We start from the raw sequence: 11,873 nt of genomic DNA on the forward strand, positions 1-11,873 counted from the left end.
CCGGGCATGGTGGCACATGCCTGTAGCCCCAGCTGCTTGGGAAGCTGAGGCAAGAGGATTGCTTGAGCCCAGGAGTTTGAGGTTGCTGTGAGCTAGGCTGACGCCACGGCACTCTAGCCCAGGCAACAGAGTGAGACTCTGTCCCCTCCCCCCCCAAAAAAATAAAAAAACCTCAAGTTTTTGTTGAGAAAATATTTCTGACTTGAGGCCGGGTGTGGTGGCTCATGCCTATAATCCTAGCACTTTGGGAGGCCAAGGAGGAAGGATTGCTTAAGGTCAGGAGTTTGAGACCAGCCTGAGCAAGAGCAAAACCCCCACCTCTACAAAAAAATAGAAAAATTAGCCAGGTCTCGTGGTGCATGCCTGTAATCCCAGTTACTTGGAAGGCTGAAGCAGGAGGATCACTTGAGTCCAGGAGTTTAAGGTTGAAGTGAGCTATGATGACACCACTGCACTCTAGCTGGGGTGACAGAGTAAGACCTTGTCTCAAAAAGAAGAAAAAGAAAAAAAGGAGAAAATATTTCTAACTTGAAATATTAGCCTTTTTCACGAGTGTTTTCCAAATTTGGTCTGAGAGCCACAATTTCAAAAGCTCCTGGGATGATAAAATACAGATTCCAGGGCCCCCTCCAAGATCTCATTTGGAGAAAACTGGCATCCTTAGGGGTACTTTGTCTTCCCATCCATGAATATAATATATCTTTCCATTTATTTAGGTGTTCTTTAATATCTCCTTACATTGCATGTATATATTTTGTCAGATTAATTCCTAGGTACTTTTTGTTGTTGTTGCTAATTAAAATATTAGAATGAAATATTTCAGACATACAAAAAGCTATCAAGCAAATATAATAAATAATTGTTCACAGGGGATGCATCCGTCAAGTTCCTGTCAAAGGACAGCAATGATAAAGTTATTTTCACAGATAATATTTAAAATAAAAAGTTAGCTGAATAAGGTGACCTGCTCCTGTAGTCCCAGCTACTTGGGAGGCTGAGGCAGGAGGATTGCTTAAGCTCAGCCCAGGAGTTCGAGTTCAGCCTGGCCAACATAGCAAGATCCTATCTAGAAAGAAAGAAAGAAAGAAAAAAGGAAGGAAGGAAGGAAAGGAAGGAAGGAAGGAAGAAAAAGAAAGAAAAGAAAGAAAGAATTGTTACCTCCTGTATTGGAGAGCTGAAAAAGAAAAAGGGAACACTAAAGTAGCAATTGCTAGAAACAACTATCACCCACCTGTCTCCTAGGACTAGAGGGAAAAAGGAAGAAGAGAAGTTGGAATGATTAAGACTGACAAGCTTAGAGGAGGGGCCATGGGGGTCCAGGATGCAAACCTCTGAGGAGGAGGCACTATCAGTGCTGGGGTCTCTGAGGGCACCATGAGATTGGTTCTGGGGAAAAACTACAAATGGGAATCACCTGCTACCACTAAAACCAACTGCAACCAGATGAAGACTATTGCTGAGTTTATGTGGACAAAACCCAGAACTCCCCTCTCCCTCCGGCCTTCCAGTCTCCCTCTGGGGCTCCTAATGCCAGGGCCTAAATGGAAATGGCTAGCAAAGGAGCTAGGAAGAGTCCCAGCCCCAGCATCACAGAGCAGAGCATGGAAGTGGGGGTGGGAGGTTTAATAGATTAAGGCTCAGAGACAAAAGTTTAATGACCAGCACAGGTGGTCACCCTTCAGCCGGAGTGGCCCTGGAGGCCCTCAGCTGGGCCAGGCTTTAGCAGAGTCAGTGGCTAGATCACGGGGAGGTAGGGGGAAAGTTCCAGCAAGGGATCTGAGTAGCCTAAATGGCAGAGGCACATATTCACAGTGTCATTATCAAAGCTAAATTTCTTTTATTTATTTATGTATTTATTTATTTTTTAGAGACAGGAGTAGTGGGTGTCTCCCTGTGTTGTACAGGCTGGACTTGAATTCCTGGATCAAGTCCAGGATTGATTCCTGAAACCCAACTTTCAATGCTATATTTCTAACAATAATTCCTTAATATCATTCAATAACCAGTCCATTTTTTAATTTTTTTTTTTTTCTTTTTTTTTCTGTGGCTGGCCATGTCAAGTCCTACACACCTCTCCAGTACCACTCACCTGGAGAAGCTGCTATGGATGCCAGCTACTGTTTTTTCTCCCTTCCCAAACAGATACAGCTTGGTCTATAGCTGCACTGCCCCATAACAAGGAGACCATTTTTAAATTTATCCTATTGTTTCAAGAATATCTAGAGTAATACAATATATGATTTTAGATATATTATGTACATCTATAATCATATCCATTTTTAAATTTAGAGAGGTGAAATTCATGTAACATAAAGTTAGCCATTTTAAAGTGAACAATTCTGTGGCATTTAGTACATTCAAAATGTCGTGTCACAAGCTGGGTGAGGTGGTGCACACCTATAGTCCCAGCTACTGGGGAAGCTGAGGTGGGGATGATCACCTGAGGCCAGAGGTTCAAGGCTGCAGTGTGCTATGATCATGCCTATGAATAGCCCCTGCACTCCAGCCTGGGCAACATGTCAAGACTCCATCTCTAAAAAAAAAAAAATTCAAAATTTATGTCACCACCACTTCTGTCTACTTCTAAAACATTTCCATCATTCCAAAGTAAAACCCTTCCCCCTCTCTCCAGCCCCAGGCAACCACCAATCTTCATTCTGTCTCTATAGATTTACCTTTTCTGAATATTTCATATAAATGGAATCAGGCAACATGTGACATGAATTTGTGTATGGCTTCTTTCACTTAACATAATGTTTTTGAGATATATATATATCTGTATATGTATAATATCATTGATGTTGGAAAGACAGCCAGTAGTGACTGCAACACTTTATCATTTCTAATATTATTAAACCTTTTCTCTCTTTTCTTTCTTGATCAATCTTTTCTTGTTTTATTGAGCCTAATTATATTTATTAATTCATTTCTGCTACAATTCATATTTTCTTCTTTTGACTTTTTTTGGTCTGTAATGAAATTGCCTTATTGATGTTTCATATTATTACAAAAGTAATCTATACTAAGTGAAAAACTTTCCTAAAGAGTCAGAAATGATCACCTATAAACTTACCACCAAGACATAGTTACTTTTAATACTTTGTTGTATAGCCTTCCGGTTTTATTTTCTATACACACCAATGGGTAGCACACATGCATGAATAAGCATTTTTTAATCTTTTAAAATTGTGGCAAAATATACATAACATAAAACTTACCATTTTAACCATTTAGAATTAGAATATCACAATTTTGCAACCCCTGTGAATGACTGAGTCTACGCTCTGAGCACCAAGAGGTTCTAACATCCACTATGTTTCATACTAATAGGCTTTTTTGTTTTTTTAATTGTTTTGTGATTTTTCACTTTTAGATTATGGTGGAGACTTCTAGCTGCCCACTCTGAGATCAGTTCTTCCCTCTTCCTTAGTAATAAAACCCCCAAAGTATTAGCTGGGCCCATGGACGTCGGGAATAAGATTGTATTTCCCAGTCCCCAGCCTCTCTTGGAGCTGGGGTGGCCAAGTGACAAAGTCCTGGCGAAGGAGATGCAAGTGTAGTGTGGCCGCTTCCTCCTCACAGGACAGCAGGTGGCGCCATTTGCCTTATGGCCCTTCTCTCCGTCCTGCTGAGGGAAACGACTTAGACCGCTGTAATTTTGGATTTTCTGTCACATGCCATCAAACTGATTCTGAAATCATAGAAAGATATCATATATAGATTTGCTTCTAAGGAAGAGGGCCTATGTTTTTTCGTGCACACCACACAGTGTAGGCACACACACCCACACTTCCTCCTGTCGCCATCCTCTCCATATGGTTTTCATTTTGTTAATTTAATCTTTTTAATATTATTTCCATGTGAATATTATTCACAACCTAGTCATAGTGTCCTATGAATACATTATTTTTCTTGTTCAACTTTTTTTCTGAGTTAATAATTGCGTAATGTTTTTATTAGCTTGATTTTCTTTTTTTTTTTTTTTTTTTTTTTTTTTTTGAGACAGAGTCTCACTCTGTTGCCCAGGCTAGAGTGAGTGCCGTGGCGTCAGCCTAACTCACAGCAACCTCAAACTCCTGAGCTCAAGCGATCCTCCTGTCTCAGCCTCCCGAGTAGCTGGGACTACAGGCATGCGCCACCATGCCCGGCTAATTTTTTCTATATATATTTTTAGCTGTCCATATAATTTCTTTCTATTTTTAGTAGAGATGGGGTCTCACTCTTGCTCAGGCTGGTCTCGAACTCCTGAGCTCAAACGATCCGCCCACCTCGGCCTCCCAGAGAGCTAGGATTACAGGCGTGAGCCACCGCGCCCGGCCTAGCTTGATTTTCTATATGTCTGTTACCCAAATCTTTTCCAGAGTTTCTGCTAGAAAGGTTGCTCTCCTCTCAATACATTCTAACACATCAGGTAATTTAGTAATTGTACCTACTTCAGGAGATATCCCTCCAAGAATCCTATGCCCTTCTGCCCCAATCTGGACTGTTTGCTCTCTCCAGCTGATGCACAGCTATCATCCTAGGGTCTCCCTCTTTCCTGTGTTGGGCCCCTTTTTCTGGATTACCTATTTTTCTCTTTTCTAGGTTACCCCTTTGTATGTCAAACACAGTTAAGTTATGCTGTGGTAACAAATGACCCCAAAGGCTCACTGGCCTACAACAACAAATATTTCTCATGCATGTTACGTGTCCCTCAAGGTCGGTTGTAGCTCTGTGCCTCCTCTTCTTCTCCCCAGGGACCCAGGTGATGGAGCAGCCTGCCTGAGACACCACCAGTCTCAAGCCAGAGATGACCCTTAAGCTTCTGCTCAGAAATGACATATTTCTTCTGTTCACATTGTATTGGCCAAAGCAGGTCACACAGCTACTTTAGAATTTATTTGCATATCTATACTTCAGCTGGGTATGAAATTATTATTATTTTTTTTTTTTTTTTGAGACAGAGTGTCACTTTGTTGCCCTGGCTAGAGTGAGTGCCGTGGCGTCAGCCTAGCTCACAGCAACCTCAAACTCCTAGGCTTAAGCGATCCTACTGTCTCAGCCTCCCGAGTAGCTGGGACTACAGGCACGCGCCACCATGCCCGGCTAATTTTTTCTCTATATATTTTAGTTGTCCATATAATTTCTTTCTATTTTTAGTAGAGACGGGGTCTCACTCTTGCTCAGGCTGGTCTCGAACTCCTGACCTTGAGCGATCCACCCGCCTCAGCCTCCCAGAGTGCTAGGATTACAGGCGTGAGCCACCGCGCCCGGCCTGAAATTATTGATTGAAAAATTTTTTCCTCCACTCCCACTGCTTCACTTGACCAGCCTAAAAAATTTTTTTTTTCTTTCAGAACTTTGAAGGCATTACTGTATTGCCCTCTAGCTTTCATTGTTGTTGGAAAACCAGTGCAATTCTGATTCTTGAATCTTGGTATGTGTCCTGTCTTTTCTCCCTGGAAGCTTTTAGAATCCTCTGGTTGTCCTAAATTTCTACTGAGAAGCAGTTTGGTGTAGGTCTTTGTGTGTGTGTGTGTGTGTGTGTGTGTGTGTGTGTGTTGAAAAAGTTACTCTAATTCTTTCTTAATTTTTTCCTCTCCATTTTGTTTTATCTTTCTGGACTTCCTTTAATTAGATGTTGCACATTCTGAAAAAATACCCTCATTTTTCTTATCTTTCTCTCCTATTTTTCTACATTCTGTTTTGCTCTACAGGCAGTCCCAGGCTTATGATTTTTCAACTTTACAATGGTGCAAAAGTTATGTGAATTCAGCAGAAACCATACTTCGAGTACCCATACAATCATTCTGTTTTTACTTTCAGTATTCATAAATTACATGAGATATTCAATACTTTATTTTAAAATAGACTGTGTTAGATGATTTGCCCAACTGTAGGCTAATGTAAGTGTTCTGAGCACGTTTTTAAGGTAGGCTAAGTTAAGCTGTGATGTTCAGTTGTTTAGGTGTATTAAATGCATTTTCCATTTGATATTTTTCACCTTATGATGGGTTTATTGGGACATAGCCCCATCATATGTTGAGGAGCATCTCTTCTTTCTAGAAGATGATCTCAACTTTTTCTTCCAATACTTCTAATGAAATTTTGATCTATGCCATTATATATATATATATTTTTTTTTTTTTTTTTTTTTTTTGAGACAGAGTCTCTCTTTGTTGCCCAGGCTAGAGTGAGTGCCATGGCGTCAGCCTAGCTCACAGCAACCTCAAACTCCTGGGCTTAAGCGATCCTACTGCCTCAGCCTCCCGAGTAGCTGGGATGACAGGCATGTGCCACCATGCCCGTATGCCATTATATTTTAATCTCTGGACCTGTTTCTTAGTCTCTGAATGTTCTTTTTTCTCATATTATTTTTTCATGGACATACTTTCAAATATCTCATTCAAGATATTAAAGTTTTCATTTTGTTTTGTTTTTTTTTAGCTCATTATAAAGTTTCCCATCAACCTTTCTCTAAGGGATTTAGCCATCATTTGTGATTGTGGACTAGATCCTTATTCCATTTGGCCTTGCAAAATGGTACCTTTTGTATTTGTTAGCTGGAATTTTTATAAAGAGCTTTCGCTTATCAACTCTGTCATCATCTCTTCTTCAAAACTCTTTCTATATCCTGTTACTGTAAGCAAAGGGCTAAAAATAGCTGAGACAATTCTTAAAGAATAAATACCTTTTGTCAACAAAAGGAATCAGGACTCCTCGGAGAGATGCCTGATTCCAGGTCTGGGGGAAGGAAATGTAAATCATTATTGATCTTTCTTATTTTTTCTTACTATGTAAAGCACAGAAATTTCTGAAAACATAGGCAAAAATAAAGAATTTTAGAAAGGTATAACTGCCATTAACATTTTGATTAAGTCTTCTGACTCTTTTTACTATTCATATACATGCCCAACACACACAGCCATGTGCATTTTGGGAAGAAAAAGTATAATCGTGTTAAATATATTTTTGTCACTTGCCTTTTATATTTTATTTAACATTATATTGTGAGCCTTCTCTCGTGTCAAATGTAGAGTTCCGATACCATTTTTTTAAGCGCTCAACAAAATCCTTTATTCAAAATTAATCACACTTAGGGCCTCAATGAACAAAACAAATCAATTCAATTTCCCAGGTGGACTCTGGCCTGGGTCTTTCCCTGCCAAGCAAGCTTCAGCCATGCTTCTCCGGAGCTACAGCGTTAATCCGCAGGGCAATGACTCAGCTTCTAATTTGCATAACAATAGTGCACTGCGTGCAATACATTTTCAAGCTAAAAAGCCGCAGGCTTCCTTTAAACCTATTATTTTGAAGAATGAGGCTTTCTTTACGACTCAAAGAACTGCTGCACGCACTTAACTTCACCCTCAGTACACCAGCAGTGGCCATTACCTGGCAATTGTCTTTCCAAGGTTACTATTATGTTCTTGTTTTTCTTTAGATCACACAAATCTTTTGCCTTGTATTAAAGAGTTCAGCGAAGGGAAACGAATTTGAGTCTTCACGGGGTTTTTAACTGATGTATATAACGTTAGACCTTATTTTCCTTGTTTTATGTGGCTGTAGCTTCTTGATTTCTCTTACGCTAGCTATGTGGTAACTGACTTTTATGGTTTTGATCTCTTTTTTTACTATTTCCAAAGTTTAGTTTTACCTGCATTTGAGGTTTATGTATGTGAAGCCATTATGTTGTTGGGTCTTGCTTTTTCTGCTTAACGATGTATTTGTGAGACTCATAGGTTTAGTCACAATTCACATCACTGTGTGTAGCTGCTGTTTGCTCGTGTTCTTTGCTCTCTCTATGGTTATCGCATTGTAATTGTAATTCCATGGTACTGTTGTGGACATTTGGGTGGGGGGCAGCCTGAGGTCACTAGAATATCACTATTATGGACATTCTTGCACATGCCACCTACTTGCACGTGCCATAGGATATATTTGTCTTCCACTTTACTAAGTAATGGAAATTATTTTCATAAGTGGTTATATCATTTTGTACTCCCTAGGAGGGGAACTGCTTGCTGGGCAAAGACAACTACATATTCAACTTTTCATGTAAGTAATGCTAGTTTTGGCTTTTTCCCAAAGAGACTGTGTCCATGTCCACTCTCACCAGCAGTATATCAACGTTCCTGTTTTTTCACTTGCTTACTAACTCTTGCTATTTTCAGACTTTTACATTTTTGACCATCTGGTGGGTGTGAAATTCATCACTTAAATTATTTGTATAGGATTCCATCGTATGGATGAGCCATCACTGGTTCAAATCAAGATTCTGGTGTAGGGCATGTGGGTAGTTTCCAATTTTTCTATTTTATAATCAAAGCAGTGCTTGTCCAATTCCTTCCTTAGAATAAATTCTAAGAGTGGAAATGCTGGATTAAGTGTCTCGCACTTTTAACATTTTGATGCATATTACCCAACTGCCATTTGAAGATTAACAATTTTACACTTCTGTCTACAGCGTTTGTATGCCTTTTCCCTATACCCTTGTCAAAAATAGGTATTAAAAAAATTGAAATGATCCATGTACTTAATTTTAGAAGTCAAATTGCACAAGGCTTTTAAAACAACAGAGACCCCTGACCTGTGCTTCCCTGTCCCCCAGTCCCACTTCCCAGGAACCACCATTTCAACTCTTAGCAGTTTCATTGTGCATCTGTGTCTCATAATAATAATATGCTTACACCGCTCGCCCTTGATTTTCAGTTGTAGATTATGGCAGAGACTGCAAATTGCCCACCCTGATACTAGTTTTTCCTCAGCCTTCAGATCTGTCACACCTCCAGCATTCCTTTCCAGGCTTCTGAAGGATGCAAATGTTCTTATCACTTGGCTGCTGTTGCTGGCTCTCCAGTTTTTGTCATTATGAATTTATACCTTTTATTTTCATTCCCTTGCTGCCATTTAATGGGGTTTGTGGATGGAGTGGAGATAAATGCATATATTCAATCTGCTGTATACAATCTGAAAATCCAAGAGAGTGTGCATTTTGGTAAACAAACCCCAGGGGGGAAAAAAATCCACTTTGAAAATAGAACTAAAATAGTATCCATTTTACAAAGGATTCTCTTAAAATGGGATAATATTTTAGACATGGGATGGTAAAAAAACACGCAATCCAACCGTTTCATTTTACCAATAAGAAAGCTGAGGGTTGCAGGCTAAGGATCTTGCCCAAGCAAGTCTCCTGACTTTCCACTCACATCTTTCCCCAGGGCCTTGTGGTTCTCAATGCTGGCTGCCCCTTAGAATGACTTGGAAAGTTTTAAACAACCCTGACCCCCAGGGCTACACCCTGGCCAATTAAATCACTATCTCTGCAGAAGGGCCTGGGCCTCAGTAGCCTCTGGATTCCCCAGGTGCTATATTGTGCAGCCAAGGTTGAGGGTGACTCCCTGTGGCCAGATTGACTGGTTTAGCCGATTTCTAAAGGCATGGTAATGGGGACATCAAGATGTCCATCATATGCTTATTTTTCATAAATTACCTTTGAGTGTTTCTCCAGACTTTGAATAGTGTCTACTTTCATGCTTCAATTCACAAGCAGGCATTCTGTTAACGCGATTAACAATGAACACTAATTTCGTTCGTTAGTGGCATTAATACAGTATTCTCATGCCACACTCCTTTGATGAAGGCATATCATTTAGCTCAGTTCTCACATCACATTTATACCCTACAGCAAGTCTCCACAAAAGAGTTTAAAATTGCTGAGTGACATGGTCATTTTGCTGTATCAGGATTTTTTCATTGTCTAAGTGCAGTAATGGCAGAGCATATTATGCACTTAATGGCTATTATCGTGATTATAGTTGGATACTGGATACTGTAGGAGTAGTCATTACAATCCTCCATCATGATGAATTAGTCTATTATCTCTACTTATTAGGTCATAGGAGCTGGTTAGTGTGGCTGAATTTTAGCTCTGCCCAGCAGAAAGCGTAGTCCCGGCTCATCATGGTTATCAGGAAAGAACAACATAGGTCACCATATATTATCCCTATTGTTGGGGTGGGGGGAGAAATCTCATAACAACCTACTAGACTGTAGGTTAGAATGATCTTGTATTATGAAGGACAACCCATTGAATTTGAGTAGAAGTCTACAGTGAAAGTAAACGGCTTCTCAAAACTCAATACTATCTCAAGGCACTTTTAATTCTAACAATGGGTTAGAATTGTCATACCAGATGACTTTGAAATATCTACAGGTCCTCTTTACCAGAATGGAATTTTTAGCTATTCAGGAACAATGATTTGTAACTTACTTATATCTTGCCACTTAAAGTTTATGTATTCAGAACAAAGTATAACATCGTTTTTCATTTTGAAAAGAAAGCAGATGCATCGAATAAATGCTGTTTAAAAAAAGTCACACTTTGAACTAAAATCATAGATGGCTTTATCTAAACAGATCCCTTCTGGTGAGGACCAGATAATTTGATGATTTGTGGGACCCTTATAACTGCATGTGATTAAAGCTTCATGTGTATTTATCATCTGTCACAACTTGTTTGTTTTCTCTCTAAGCACCATCTTTTTGTGATACTGTGACATTTATTTTGTAATTTTATTTTCTTTATACCAAAATAGTCTGTGGAGGTAACGATTCATTAAAATGGCCTGTCTTCCTCACAATAAAACTGATTATAAACTGTATCAAAATTTCTACCACTTAAAAGCCAAAAAGTAAACTTGCTAAAATTAAATGTGCCTAATTTTTGTAATTAAAAAATGTTTACTCACACCTCTAATTCTAGCACTCTGGGAGGCTGAGGCAGGAGGATCGCTTGAGGCCAGGAGTTCCAGACCAGCCTGAGCAAGAGCGAGACCCTGTCTCTACTAAAAATAGAAAAAATTAGCCGGGTATGGTGGCACATGCCTGTAGTCCCTGCTACTCAGGAGGCTGAGGCAGGAGGATTGCTTGAGCCCAGGAGTTTGAGGCTGTAGTGAGCTATGATGATGCTACTGCACTCTAGCCAGGGCAACAGAGTGAGATTCTGTCTCAAAAAAAAAAAAAAGCTTATGTTTACTTAAAAATAGTGGGGAGAAATCTCACTATTACTAGAAAGAACAACTATATCAAATTAATTATAAAAGCACATTCAGAGTCCGGTTTTTTTTTTTTTTTTTTTTGAGACAGAGTCTCACTCTGTTGCCCGGGCTAGAGTGAGTGCCGTGGCGTCAGCCTAGCTCACAGCAACCTCAAACTCCTGGGCTCAAGGGATCCTACTGCCTCAGCCTCCCGAGTAGCCGGGACTACAGGCATGCACCACCATGCCCGGCTAATTTTTTTGTATATATATATTTTAGTTGTCCATATAATTTCTTTCTATTTTTAGTAGAGACGGGGGTCTCACTCTTGCTCAGGCTGGTCTCGAACTCCTGACCTCGAGCGATCCACCCGCCTCGGCCTCCCAGAGTGCTAGGATTACAGGCGTGAGCCACCGCGCCCGGCCTTTTTTTTTTTTTTTTTTTTTAAGAGACAAGGTGTCACCTTTGTCACCCAAGATGGGGTGCAGTGGCCTGACCATGGCTCATTGCAGCCTTGAACTCCTGGGCTCAAGCGATCCCCCTACCTTAGCCTTCCGAGGAGCTGGGACTACAGGCACACACTGACAAAGCCAACTGATTAAAAAAAATTTTTTTTTTGTAGAGATGGAGTCATGCTATGTTACCTAGGCTGGTCTCGAGCTTCTGGGCTCAGGTGATCTTCCCACCTCACCCTCCCAAAGTGCTGGGATTGTAGGTATTGAGCCACCGTGCCTTGCCAAATCCCGGTTTTTAATATCAAAAGCAGTGAGGAGGGAAATAAAATACCGCAAGCCAGATGTGATCATTTCTTTTGAAACCTTTTAGATGTCCTAAAATTCTATTTTTAACAATGTA

At 40.1% G+C, this 11,873-nt stretch overlaps 1 non-coding gene across 1 annotated transcript; it reads left to right on the forward strand.

Moving 5' to 3' along the window:
• Positions 1 to 7,403: 7,403 nt before the first annotated feature.
• Positions 7,404 to 7,518, forward strand: LOC138379218 (U5 spliceosomal RNA). Its single transcript, XR_011232002.1, has one exon. It is a non-coding gene; the product is annotated as a U5 spliceosomal RNA (small nuclear RNA).
• Positions 7,519 to 11,873: the final 4,355 nt, after the last annotated feature.

This window comes from Eulemur rufifrons, chromosome 30, assembly GCF_041146395.1.
Source record: "Eulemur rufifrons isolate Redbay chromosome 30, OSU_ERuf_1, whole genome shotgun sequence".
Taxonomy (NCBI): domain Eukaryota; kingdom Metazoa; phylum Chordata; class Mammalia; order Primates; family Lemuridae; genus Eulemur; species Eulemur rufifrons.